The following is a 14,472-nucleotide window of genomic DNA, read 5'->3' as shown; positions in this document are numbered from 1 at the left end:
AATGTGAATATAAACATATCTATTCACTGATAAAATACCATGTTCTATAAAGGATTTAAGGTAGACATTTATTAATATCCAAAAGCTAAGGTTTTAGGAGGATAGAGCCATCTGCAGAAAGCTTATCCTGGAGAGTTTTGTATTGATCTTCATTCCTACAACTGTACTTCTTGATGCACACAATTTTTTGAAACATGGATTCCATTTTTCTTTTTGTCTATGCATTCCAGCAAGCAGTTACTTAAGAGCCTGTCATGGGCCCCATAAATATTTATGAGGTGTGGAGTATGTTTCCTTGGAGGTATGTGCAAGTTTTTACCAGGATCTGCTCCTTATTCTTTTTTAAAAAAATTAAATTTAATTAAAAAAATAGAGACAGGATCTCGCTGTGTTGTCCAGGCTGGCCTTGAACTCCTGAGCTCAAGTGATCATCCCACCTCAGCCTTCCAAAGTGCTAGGATCACAGGCGTGAGCAACCATGCCTGGCCATACTCCTTATTCTTTTTTTTTTTTTTTTTTGGAGACGGAGTCTCGCTCTGTCGCCCAGGTTGGAGTACAGTGGTGCAATCTCAGCTCACTGCAAGCTCCGCCTCCCAGGTTCACACCATTCTCCTGCCTCAGCCTCCCTAGTAGCTGGGACTACAGGCACCCACCACCACGCCCAGCTAATTTTTTGTATTTTTAGTAGAGACAGGGTTTCACTGTGTTAGCCAGGATGGTCTCGATCTCCTGACCTCGTGATCCGCCCGCCTCGGACTCCCAAAGTGCTGGGATTACAGGCATACTCCTTATTCTTGAAGGAAGCAGATACTATCTCCAGGTTGTTTATGATGTTTCTTCAGCCTCTCTAGAGCACCTGACCAGCTAGATCTCATGAGTTGATTAAGTAGTGGCAGTGTGTTGCAGGGAGTGAGAGGAAAGAGACGGGAGTGAGTGGGCTAACACTCAGCTTCCTTGAAGAGCCATCTCACCTCAACACTGAGAGAGGAGCAGTGGGAGTGACTTTTACAGCTCAGACTCATAGCCCAGGCTCTACTGGTAACATCTATTTTCTAAAACTCCATGAAAAAGTAGGAGATACTGCACCCGTACGACAGTTCTGTTTGTGTCCTGTACTATGGTCACTTGTCTTTTACTCTAGTGAAACCAACCTGAAAGTGAAGCAGGCCATCTCAGTTACCAGTGACATGGAAGATCGCCTGGAGCTTCTGTCTACCTTTAATAGTGAGTTAGGAAATGGGTTTTCCTACCTAAATTTTCATCAGTAGAGTACTGGTTAAATAAAGTATGGTACATCCATAGTGATTTCTATACAACTAATTACAACAATATGCAAGTTGATATTTATTGAAATATAAAAAATACAACATGTAATTAAAAGAAAAATACAATTTACAAAAGACTGTATAGTGTATATAACATAAACCTGTTTTTGGAAACATAGGTATGTTTATGAGTACTTACATAGAAAAAACATAAAAGGATGTACTTCAAAAGGTAAACAGCACTTTTCTCAAGACAGTGAATGAATTTTACTTCCTTCTTTACCATTTTAGTATTACTTAAACATTTACAAAGGGCATATTTACTTTACTAATCAGGAAAATGTCAAATTGTTTCCATTTTGAAAAAAAATACTAGGTTCGCTTTAAGTCATTTTTGAGTTTCTTCAGATTCAGAGCTCATATGATCTGGCAGTACTGATGTCACCATCATGTGGGGTTTTCTCTCTCTCTGGATGATCCATGTCACATACAGAATTATTCTTCTTTAGTTCCCAGAAAACTTTGTCTGCCTTTCTTGAAGGAGCTGGTGAGAAATGGGCAGTAACTGAGAGAGGATAGGAAAAAGATGTGTATGTATTTTGAAAGAAGAATTTTATTTCCTCCTTTCTATTAAGTCTCCTTTCATCCTTAGGAAAAGCCTAAGATTACAGATCCGGAACTCTTACACCTTCATTTTTCTGCAGGAGAAGTGAGATGTGAGGCTCCCAATAACAAATTGCACAAATTCTCAGGAATACTGACCTATAAGGGGAAAAACTACTTCCTGGACCATGACAAGCTGCTACTCTGAGGCTGCATCATCAGGAATACAGACTGGTGCTCTGGCTTGGTGATCTACAGCGGTACGTTTCCCTTGGCCCGCAGCCTGCTAAATTCCATTCATGGCTGAGCTATGGTACTTAGTTTTCAGGCTGTGGATATGACACTCAGATACATATCAGAACACTATGGCTTTGAGATAGGCAGGTAGAAGGATGGATGGATGGATGGATGGATGGGAGATTTATGGGAAAAAAACCTTATTTCTTAGGGAAAAAAAAGTGACTTCTGTTTCCAAGCAATGAACTTCCAACATATCGGTTCTACCTTTGTTAGAGGAAGGCATTGTGTTCCAAAACCACAGGGCATTCATGAGTCTCTTTAACCAGATCTGGACACAGGAGAGGGTATACATACAGAGGAAGTACAATAGAATTACCATGTGAAGGGGGAGAGTATACATATGAACTATTCCCATGAAGAGAGGATGGACACAATGCTTATTATAGAGAAAAATATAATGTAAAAAGTTCATGCCAGAGAAAAGTCACATATGGATCATTAATAGTGGCCCCTCTTGAGATGTCATTTAGAACCACAATTCATTATATTTAGTAAGAGATTTTCTTGGGTTATGATGTGGTTCAGGAAAATGGAGGAAGCCTCTGTGCTACCCCATTCCCTCAGTGACAACAACCGTAGTAGGAAATATCAAGAAAGATTTACCACAGTGAATATTATTCAACTCAGATTCCCAGAGCTCCCCTTCTAGAGCATCTACTCCTAGACATGAGGCTTCTAGACTCCTTGCTTCTGTGAAAAGTAATGAGACCAAATTCGTAGGGAGAAGCTTAAGAGTCTAGGGAGGCCCTGGTGGAACTTCCTTCATTGGTTCTTGATCTACAGTGGCAATGACTAGGCTACCTAATTCCCAAACTCAAAAGACTTAAATTAGACTTACTTTCTTCACTGTATGTACTTCAGCAGCTACTCACACACAATTGTCACTCATAAAAGCTCATTCTTCAGCAAAAGGTTTTTTTCCTGAAAGCAATAACAGTGAGGGTGCCAACCAGCACAAATGTAGTTAAGTTTTCCCAAGGTTGGTTACATGGGTTACATGGTAGTGAGTATCTTTGGGAAGCTCTGAGCAGAGAACTAATGCCACCTAAAAGCATTTTGAGGTGTTTGTATGGAATTGAGTTGCTGTTCCTGCTACATGATGTCCAAGTTCTATGATGATGTCTACCTTCTTCCTGAAGCCTGGGGTAAAGTCAGTCTAAGGACCCTTAGAAGATATGGTCCCTGTAGCTTCCAGGCTATGAGCCAAACTTCTCATGTCTTGAAGCCCTTCAAGGAATGCTTAAGAGGAAAGAATGTCATAGCTTATGCTCTGCACTCCCACTGTTTGCCCACATATCAGAGATGTCCCAGCTCCCCATGTGTAAACATTGATGAAATTCCTTTTTCTGTCCTTTATCAGAACACATGTTAGAATAATGGTCAGATGGTGAAAGGCCAGAGAAATTGCTGCTTACAGTTTCTTCTAAACCTCTTACATTTTCTCTGGAGCCATAGCTCGAATTAATAATTTCCAACTCTAGTCCCATTGGCCATTAAAAGCTCCTTCCTTCTGCCTACCATCTGTCCTGTCATGAAGAAACGTGGAATCTCTGTCTCTCACCTCCAGAGGAGTCTCAGCTCCCCTGCTTCCACCTCAGAAGAAATCACTGCCATTGCCTTTTCATTTCTTCCATTCCGAGTTAGAAACTTTCAGTATAGCTTGAGCCAGCAGTGGGCTTCCTCAAAAGATAGTGGGGATCTCTTTATCAGAAAATTCCTTCTCTAAGCTAAATAAACCAGATGGTGATAAGAGAGAAGCTTGTGACTCCTCTTCTAATTTAACTCATCTATGAAAGTTGAGACTGTCTGAGGTGCTACAAAGAGAGGGATCTGCATGAATGTACTTTACAGAAGTCATTGGAACTATCCTTAGAAAAAATTTTCCGTTTTTTGAGTTATTGAAAACCGTGAGCCTTTCTCTAGGGCTTTATCCTCTAGCATTGGAAAGTGGTTAGATTAGATTATCATAAAGGTACAGTTCAACCAATTCCAAGCCTCTGAGTATATTCAGTGATTCTAATATCTGATATCTTCCTGTTTTATTTAGGGCCAGATACCAAATTAATGCAGAATAGTGGAAAGTCCACTTTTAAATGAACACAGATAGACCATCTCATGAATGTCCTTGTAATCTGGGTAAGTTAAATACATTTTTTTCTTTGTTTCTTTACAAATAGACATACTTCCCTTCCTTTCACAGGAGAAATGGTATTTCCAATTCAGAATTTAGCTGTTTGAAAGTCTCAAGTACAGCTTCAAGCGAAGTTAATCTGAGGTGAAGCAAACAGAAAATTGTGGAGGTTTTGTTGGTGTGCAACGGAGGAATATGGCTCAGGAAACTAATCACAGCCTAGTGCCTATGCTTTGTTCCACTGGCTGCGGATTTTATGGAAACCCTCGTACAAATGGCATGTGTTCAGTGTGCTATAAAGAGCATCTTCAAAGACTGAATACTAGTAATGGTAGAATAAGCCCACCTGCAACCTCTGAATCTTTACCAGTTCAATGCACAGATGGCAGTGTCCCAGAAGCCCAGTCAACAGTACACTCTACATCTTCATCTATGCAGCCAAGCCCTGTATCAAGTCAGTCACTTTTATCAGAATCTGTAGCATCTTCTCAATTGGACAGTACATCTGTGGACAAGCAGTACCTGAAACAGATCTGCAGGCTTCAGTATCAGACATGGCACAGCAGCCATCTGAAGAGCAAAGCAAGTCTCTTGAAAAACCAAAACAAAAAAAGAATCACTGTTTCATGAGGAGGAAGAAAGTGGGACTTACTGGGTTTGAATGTGGTGTGGAAATGTTTACTGTGGTGTACACTGTTACTCAGATCTACACAATTGCTCTTACAATTACAAAGCTGATGCCGCTGAGAAAATCAGAAAAGAAAATCCAGTAGTTGTTGGCGAGAAGATCCAAAAGATTTGAACTCCTGCTGGAATACAAAATTCTTGATCATCTGCAAACTAAAAATTGACTTGAGGGTTTTTTTTTCCTAGTCATTGGGAATGTAGAGCAGCGCATCTTGCATGTCATCGGAAGAATAGATTTTTGTTTTGGTTTTGTTTTGAAAATGACTCTGAACATTTATTTCTATTGCAATTTCTGTGGCTGAGAAGACTTAAACTTTACAAGTATTATCCTTTTAAGATCATTTTAATTTTAGTTGAGTGCAGAGGGCTTTTATAACAAACGTGCAAAAATTTTGGTGGACTGTGATTTTTCCAGTATTAAATATGCATGCATTAATCTTGCACTTTATTTTCTCATTGTGTATGTATATATTGCTTTTCTCTGCAGCATGATTTCTCTTTTGATAATGCCCTTTGGGGCACAACTAGTTATCAGTAACTGAATGTATCTTAATCATTATGGCTGCTTCTGTTTTTTCGTTAACAAAGGTTATTCGTATGTTAGCATATAGTTTCTTTGCACCCACTATTTATGTCTGAGTCATTTGTCACAAGAGAGTGTGTGCTGATGAGATTCTAAGTTTGTGTGTTTAAACTTTTTTTTGAGCGAGGGAAGAAAAAGCTGTATGCATTTCATTGCTGTCTACAGGTTTCTTTCAGATTATGTTCATGGGTTTGTGTGTATACAATATGAAGAATGATCTGAAGTAATTGTGCTGTATTTATGTTTATTCACCAGTCTTTGATTAAATAAAAAGGAAAACCAGAAAAAAAAAATCTCAAGCAGTCTTAGGATCCCAGAGATTAAGATCTGAGGCGGAAAAGAACAGACAAGTTACAAGAGAGTCTAGCTTACGCCTCTGTTAGGAAGAATAGTCACAAAGTGTTTAAAAAGATATTAGGCTTTGATTAGTAGTACAAGAATGCATCAAGGACCCAGTTTAGAAATTAAGATATATTTTTATTTTCTCATAATCAGTTTTACTCATGACCACTTTAATAAAACCTTACTTAGACTAATAGAATACCTTATTTGAACTGATGATTTTCAAACTCTTTTCTTAGAGGAGTCTTAAGGTCTGGTGCAGTGGGAATAGGGAAGATAAGTGGATTTTATTCTAGCCTCCTCATTTTGAAGTTCTTGCTTTAAAAAGAACAGCTTCATGTTTATCTATTTTATAAAATTTCAGTTGTAAAAATAGAAGGGGGTTCTATTAAGAAGTGAAATTTGAAAAGTACTGCAATATATAATAATCAGCTTTGATAATAGGTGTTTAAATTGAAGACTAGTTAATAAATTATTTCTGTGCTGTCTGATATAAGCTGCCTTTAGTCTTATTAGTTATAGACAGATTAATTTCCTCTCTTAAACAGCTTCTTTGCATAGCTGAGCAGTTCCTGTAATGCCTATGCTTGATCTCATAACTTTTCATTTTTATTTTTACTCTATTATTTAGACTCTGAAGACTCAAAAAAATACCTTTTCTTTGTACACTCTTATCATTAATATTTGAATTATAAACTGCCTTTTTTCTTTATTATGGGAAACATCCCAGATCCTTTTCAAAATCCTTTGGATCTAGCAAAAGGGGTTTTAGAAAATTAGGAAGGTTCATTCAGCTCAGAAACTAGTATTCATTCATAATACTTCTCTTTCTACTATGGAGTAAGTAGTTTTCAGCAGTTGATCAAAGTTCCATTTCCTAGTTTCTTAATGAAGAAGACAATCATGGTCAAGAATTAAGGAAGGTAACATGGGCAAATATGCTTTTGACAACATTAGCAACATATATCATTAGACAGTAAGCTAGGTCATTTAGCCTAGGCTTGTCTTCAAAACAGGATGTCTTCAAATGGGTGTGATGGCACACACCTGTAATCCCAGCAGGTTGGGAGGCCGAGGCAGGAGGACTGTTCAAGCCCGGAAGTTTGAGAGCAGCCTGGGAAACAGTGAGACCCCATCTCTATAAAAAACAACAACGAAACACAAAAACACAGGTGGAACAAGATGGCTGAATAGAAGTCTTTATTAATCACTCCCCCACACACTCCCACAGAAACACCAAACTTAACAACTATCCACATATAAAAGTACCTTCATAAGAAACAAAAATGAGTCAAACAATCACAATACCTGGTTTTAACATCATATCACCAAAAGAAGCATTGAAGACAATCTTGAATTGCTGATGCCACCATTCCCCCATCTCCTGGTGGCCGTGCAAGGTGCAGAGAACTTGTAAGCTTTGGGGAGGGAGAGCACAGCAATTGTGGAACCCTGCATTGAACTCAGTGCTGTTCTGTCATAGTGGAAAGCAAAACCAAGCTGAACTCTGCTGACACCCACCCAAAGAGGGAGCATTTAGACCAACCCTAGCCAGAAGGTAATTGCCCATCCCAGCAGTCAGAACTTCAGTTTCGTCAAGCCTCACCACCTTGGGCTAAAGTGCTCTGGGGTCCTAAATAAGCTTGAAAGCAGTCTAGGCCACAAAGACTACCATTCCTAGGCAAGCCCTAGTGCTGTACTGAGCTCAGAGCCAGTGGACATGGGGGGTCGGGGTGGGTGCACACAACCTAGTGAAACACCAGCCAGAGCAGAGAAGGGAGTGCTAATGCTACCCCTCCCACAACCCCAGGCAGCACAGCTTGCAGTAACAAAAGTGACTCCTTTCTTCTGCATGAGGAGATGGAAGAGTAAAGAGGCCTTTGTCTTGCAAATTGGAGACCAGGTCAGCCACAGTACCACAGGGCAGTGGACAGAGTCACAAGGCCCCCATTCTAGGCCCTAGCTCCCAGACAGCATATCTAGATACACCCTGGACCAGAAGGGAACCTGCTGCCTTCAAAGGAAGGACCCAGTCCTGGCAGTTTCATCACCTGCTGACTAAAGAGCCCTTGGGCCCTAAAGAACCAGCAGCGATACCCAGGTAGTACATTGTGAGCCTTGGGTGAGACTGTAGAGTGGCAGCATCTAGACGTGCTGGCTTCAGGTGAGACCCAGCACATTCCCAGCCATGGTGGCTATGGTGAGAGACTTCTGTTTGAGAAAAGCAGAGGGAAAGGTAAAAAGGACTTTGTCTTACAGCTTAGGTACCAACTCAGCCACAGTGGGATAGAACATCACTTGGGTCCTTGGTGCCCGATTCCAGCCTTGGCTCTTGGATGGCATTTCTGGACCTGCCTTGAGCCAGAGGGGAGCCCACTTCCCTGAAGGGTGAGTCCCAGGACTGACAGTATTCAACACAAGCTGATTAAGCCCTTGGGCCTTAAGTGAACATTGGTGGTAGCCTGGCAGTACCCTCCATAGGTCTTTGATGGTGGCCATGGGGACTGGCTCCTTTGCCTGTGGAAATGGGAGGGAAGAGTGGGAAGGACTTTGTCTTATGGTTTAAGGGTCAGCTCAGCCATAGTAGAATACAGTACCAGGTACACTTCTAAGGGTTTTGACTTCAGTCCCTGGCTCCCAGACTGCATCTCTGGACACCCCAGGGGCTGAGGAAATTTGCTGCACTAAAGGAAAGGACATAAGCCTGGCTGGCTTCACCATCTGCTGATTGTGGAACCCTGGGGCTTGAAGTGAACATAGGCAGTTGCCAGGTAGTGATCACAGCGGGCCTTGGATGAGACCCAGTGCTGTGCTGACTTCAGGTGTGACTCAGCACAGTCCCAGTGGTGGTAGCCTCAGAGTTGCTTGTGTCACCCCACACCCAGCTCTAGGTGGCTTGGCACAGAGATAGACTAAATCTGTTAGGGAGAAAGGAAAGAGAACAAGAGTTTCTGCCTGGTAATCCAGAGAATTCTTCCAGATTTATTCAAGACCACCAAGGTGATACTTCTATGAGTCTGCAAGAACTGCAGCATTACTGGGCTTTGGGTGCCCTCTAATGCAGATATGGCTTAGATCACAACACCCAAGTCCTTCCACATACCTGTAAAGCCTTCCCAAGAAAGATAGGTAAAAAGAAGCCCAGACTGCGAAGACTATACAAACAATTAATATCTAACTCTTCAATGCCCAGACACCAACAAACATCCACAAGCATCAAGACCATTCAGGAAAACATGACCTCACCAAACAAACTAAATAAAGCACCAGGGATCAATCATGGAGAAACTGAGATATGTCACCTTTCAGACAGATAATTCGAAATAGCTGTTTTGAGGAAATGCAAAGAAATTCAAGATAACACGAAGGAATTCAGAATTATATCACATAAATTTAACAAAGAGGCTGAAATAGTTAAAAAGAATTAAACAGAAATTCTAGAGTTGAAAAATACAATTGACATATTGAAGAATGCATCAGAGTATTTTAATAGCAGAATTGATCAAGCAGAAGAAAGAATTAGTGAGCTTGAAGACAGGCTATTTGAAGATACACAGAGAAGACAAAAGAAAATAAAATGAGGCATTCATACAAGGTCTAGATAATAACCTTAAAAGGGCAAATCTGGCCAGGTGCAGTGGCTTACGCTTGTAATCCCGGCACTTTGGGAGGCCGAGGTGGGCAGATCACAAGGTCAAGAGCTCGAGACCATCCTGGCTAACACGGTGAAACCCCGTCTCTACTAAAAATACAAAAAATTAGCTGGGCGTGGTGGCGGGCGCCTGTAGTCCCAGCTATTTGGGAGGCTGAGGCAGGAGAATGGCGTGAACCCGGGAGGTGGAGTTTGCAGTGAGCCAAGATTGCACCACTGTACTCCAGCCTGGGTGACAGAGCAAGACTCTGTTTCAAAAAAAAAAAAAAAAAAGGCGAATCTAAGAGTTATTGGCCTTAAACAGGAGATACAGAAAGAGATATGGGTAGAAAGTTTATTCAAAGGGATAACAGGGAACTTCCCAAACGTAGAAGAAGATATTAATATCCGAGTATAAGAAGGTTTAGAACACCAAGCAAATTTAACCCAAAAAAGACTACCTCAGGCATTTAATAATCAAACTCCCAAAGGTCAAGGATAAACAAAGGATTATAAAAGCAGCAAGAGAAAAGAAACAGATAACATACAATGGAACTCCAGTACTTCAGGCAGCTGACTTTTGAATGGAAACATTACAGGTCAGGAGTGTTATATATAAAGTTTCGGTACCATAAAGAAATAGCACTCAAATATAAAATTTTCTTTTTAATTCTCAGCAAGGCAAGTTACTTCTATATAGAAGGGTGCGCCCTTACAGAGAGAACAATGGTGAATGCACACTTGGACAAGGGAGGGGAAGGGGTTCTTATCCCTGGCTCACGTGGCCCCTGCTGCTGTGTTGTTCCCCTGTTGGCTAGGGTTAGACCGCACAGGCTAAACTAATTCCAATTGGCTAATGTAAAGAGAATGATGGGGTGAGTGCTTTGGCGGGAGTCAGGGCAGAGCAGGTAGCAGGTAATTGGAATGAGTTAGGGTGGAGCAGGTGATTGGAATGTAGGATGGAGCAGGTGATCAGAATGAGTCAGGGTGGAGTAGGTAATTGGAATGAGTCAGGGTGGAGTATATAATAGAAAAAGGTTGCTTAATGAGGAAGTTTAAAAGTAGAAGAATTGAACATACGGACATATTAATTCTTTGAAAAGAAATTTAAAACTCATTTCTAATAATCCCTCCCGTTGTATTTCCTTACAGCTTTCTTTTCAAACTTTTTTTTAACATGTCTTGGCTTAGCTGTTTTGCTTGATTTTCTAAAAGAAGCAGCTTCTCTGGATAAGGTGGAGGATAGTTAAGGGAGGTTTTAGTAAGTGCCATTTTTATGAGCCTCTGCATCTACTTACGGATGCATGGTATGACACAGCACCTGACAAGAATAAATACACCTATTACGGCTGTGAGGGAAGTAAGAATTGAGGCTATTATTCCTTTCCATTTACCGAACCTTTTTTTTCACCATCCTGTAAAGGGGTCATTTACCCCTGAGTTGCTGGCTAACTCGTTGGATACAGCAGTCAGACCTTGCAATGCTTTTGTTATACTTTTTTTATGGGTAGTGGTGTTTGGGATGAAGGTGTAACGCTGAGTTTTAATCATGATGCAAACTCCTCCTCTTTCTGCTGATATCATGTCTAAGGCTATCCTATTTTCCCAAGCCATCTGGCTATCAGCCCCTAATTGCTCAGCTATTCCTTTAACAGCATCTCTAGTGTAGTTAATAAATCGCTGTTGATTGTAATAGATGTAGTTTATCCTATCTACATTTTATTAATTGTCACCCACCAAAATATTGACTCAAATCCTGCAGCTATTTGATTTTGGGCTTTAAATTGATCTGGTATTCCCCATGGGACTTTAATTGTGTCTAAATAGACGTGAGAGTTGAAAGACCTCTAATGGGCTTCTCTCGCTTTACAATGTCTTATTTTTCTGGTTGATGAAATGCCAGGGTGAAAGGGATAGCCAATTGGACTAAAGCACAAGTGCCACTCCAGTTATTTGGCAGAGTGTCCGGTAAAGGTCCACCACAATACCACCACACATCCACTTGGGGATGAACAAGGGCTGACTGATTGATAAGCTCTTGAAAATTCTTAAGCTCACTGCTTCCCTTCAGGTCTCCAAGGAACGCCAAGTTTCCTCCCTGTCATGAGAGACACGAAGGGAACTTAGTGTTAGGAGATGGAAACTGGATGGCCCTTGGGGGCTGACCCGCAGGGTGCCAGAGTTCGGGATATAGCAGAGTGAGAGCTTGGCATGACTTGTTACCCCAGGCTGTAGAATCTTGGAAAAGAGCTACCATGTAGCCCATGCCTGGTTGACTGGAGGACCACCCTAGTGGAAAGGGGACAATCTGGGCCTCTGGCCTGCCATGCACACAAGCCTAACAATTGCTTTTGTTTAACGTGTGGACAGAATATTTGATCCATTTCAACCAGGCATTTACATCCTTAGTATCCTGTCTCAATTGCCAAAGTTTGTTTTAAGTCTTTAACTTCTACCATCACTATCTTGGCCTTGTCTCTAGATGGAGGAGGATCAATGGTTCCATTGTGATAGGTTTTGGCAAAAGGCTTAGAGGCAGGTGTAGGCAGCGGGGGATCAAGGAAATGCATTTTAAAGAATCCAGTAGGGTCTGTGCCTGAAACCTCAGCCCCCATACCATAAAACTGGCTTAAACAAGGGAACCGGCTTAGAAAAGGGGAGAACTTTGGGGGCTTGAAATAATAGCCTGTATAGGGTTGCACTGGTTTAGCTGACAGTTAGGGGGGCTGTCCCTTTAGTAAAATGAATGTATGGTTTTAGGAAATTATAAAAACTGGTTGGGGCAGTCTATCCTTGCTCTTTAGTGGTCCACAGAACGTTGGACCAACTACGGCATAAAAGCTCTACATCAGGGGGCAAGACTCATGGTTGACACTGGGGTCTTTATCAAAATCTCCCTGGATTAAATGGTCCCAATTTACTAATGCCCATTCTGAGGAGAGTCAGGAGGGACAGAGGTACTTTTCTGAAGTAGAGAGCTGTCTTTGACTTGGCAAGTCCCCACAGGGTATAACAAGGCAAGCATTAAATGCAATAGTTTGAGGCGAAATTGACTTGGTTATGTTAATAACTGGATGGTCAGCAATAGAGCGAGGAAAGAAGAAAAAGTAATGGAATAGATGAAAGAGTTAAATTTTTCTTAGCTTTAGTTTGGTAGGGTTTTCCCCTGGGATTGTGGCCCATGACTCTGGAGGGGGTGGCGCTTTGACTCGTGTGTGATGAGTCCATCCCTTTTTCACTGTATGAACAGCAGTCTCGGTGGTTAGCAGCATAAGGTAGGGTCCTTCCTAGGCTGGCTCGAGTTTTCCTTCTTTCCACTTTTTGATGAGAACGTGATCTTCAGGCTGGTGCTGGTTTACTGGAAATTCTAGGGGTGGTACTTACACTAAAAGACTTTTAGTTTTGAGGGAAGATAAACCAAGTATATAATTTCTAAGAAATTGACCTTTTGTTTTAAATGTGGGGACATCAGCCGTGGACTTTATAGTCTTTGGTGCCTTCTTACTGAGAAATTTCCTTTAGCACCTATTTTTATTAGTTTTTAGACCAAAGAACGCCAAACACCATTTTATATTTAACAATGCTTCCTGTATGATTTTTATACCAGATAAGCTAAATTTCACCTTTATATTAGTGTGTTATTAATGTTAAACTTAATTTTAATAAAACCTTGTAGACATATTTATCCAATTTTTAATGTCTGACCATAAGGTAAGATTTTATAGACTCTTTTTAACCTTTTTTATAATTTTTATTAAAGAGCAGGTTAGTGCTTTAGAAAAAGCTGTTGTGCTTTTATTTTAATGTCTAGTTCACAGAAAAACTGGATACCTCTTTAACTTTAGCTAATATGTTTACATACAGAATTTCCTTTACAATTAACGTTTTAAAACTTGCTTAGACCTTTAAAACAAAATATATATATTTTTCACCTTTTAATGTAGGTAAAAATTCACATTCTTATGCTTCCTTATAATCTTGTTACCAAAAGTATATTTTACTTTCCTTACACACCTTGCACATAAACTGTTTCTTCAATAGTTTTACATTTAGGAGGCCTAATTACTTTTAAATTATACAACATTTCTTGCATAAATTTCCTTTTATAACCTTTTTTTTCCCACAACTTTCACAGATAATTCTTCGACATGCCTCAACTTTCTTTTTTTTTTTTTTTTTTTGAGACGGAGTCTCGCTCTGTCGCCCAGGCTGGAGTGCAGTGGTGCGATCTCTGCTCACTGCAAGCTCCACCTCCCGGGTTCACGCCATTCTCCTGCCTCAGCCTCCCAAGTAGCTGGGACTACAGGTGCCCGCCACCACGCCCGGCTAATTTTTTCTATTTTTAGTAGAGACGGGGTTTTACCGTGTTAGCCAGGATGGTCTCGATCTCCTGACCTCGTGATCCGCCTGCCTCGGCCTCCCAAAGTGCTGGGATTACAGGCGTGAGCCACCGCACCCGGCTCAACTTTCTGACTTGTCGCAAACATCCTTTTTTTTTTTTAAACAATTAGTTTATTTTAGGACAAGAATTTACCATATAACATTCTTTTTACATAAACTCTCCCCCCCCCCTTTTTTTCCTTTTCAAATGTTCCTAAAGATGATAACCATTCTTTTCTAAAGCGAACTTCCTTCATGTCTGTGGTCTAGACTGCCTAAGGCCATAAGATTAGAAGTTAGGATAATACATGTTACAGTGATAACTTTTAGCAAACTTTACTTTTGTCGAAAACCTTCTAAGTTTGGGATTTCAATTATCCTTTGCTGTTAATAAGACCTTGTTTAGTCTAAATTAACTTAGAATTGGTATAGATGGTTCTTTCCTGGTCTGTGAGTACGTTAAGGCTTGGCTGAGTGCAAACAGCTTGCAGGTTTGAGCAGACCAGTTATTAGGAAATTTTCCTAACTCTGCTTCTACAAGAGTTTCCCT

General features: G+C 40.7%; 1 pseudogene; it reads left to right on the top strand.

Annotated features, from left to right (window-relative positions):
- The first annotated feature begins 4,424 nt into the window (after positions 1-4,424).
- On the top strand, positions 4,425-5,862 carry LOC129043753 (AN1-type zinc finger protein 6-like; annotated as a pseudogene).
- Positions 5,863-14,472: the final 8,610 nt, after the last annotated feature.

Source organism: Pongo pygmaeus, chromosome 13 (genome assembly GCF_028885625.2).
Source record: "Pongo pygmaeus isolate AG05252 chromosome 13, NHGRI_mPonPyg2-v2.0_pri, whole genome shotgun sequence".
NCBI classification, from domain to species: Eukaryota; Metazoa; Chordata; class Mammalia; order Primates; family Hominidae; genus Pongo; species Pongo pygmaeus.
The sequence above is the reverse complement of the archived record's forward strand: the minus strand, read 5'-3'. Positions and strand labels throughout refer to the sequence as shown.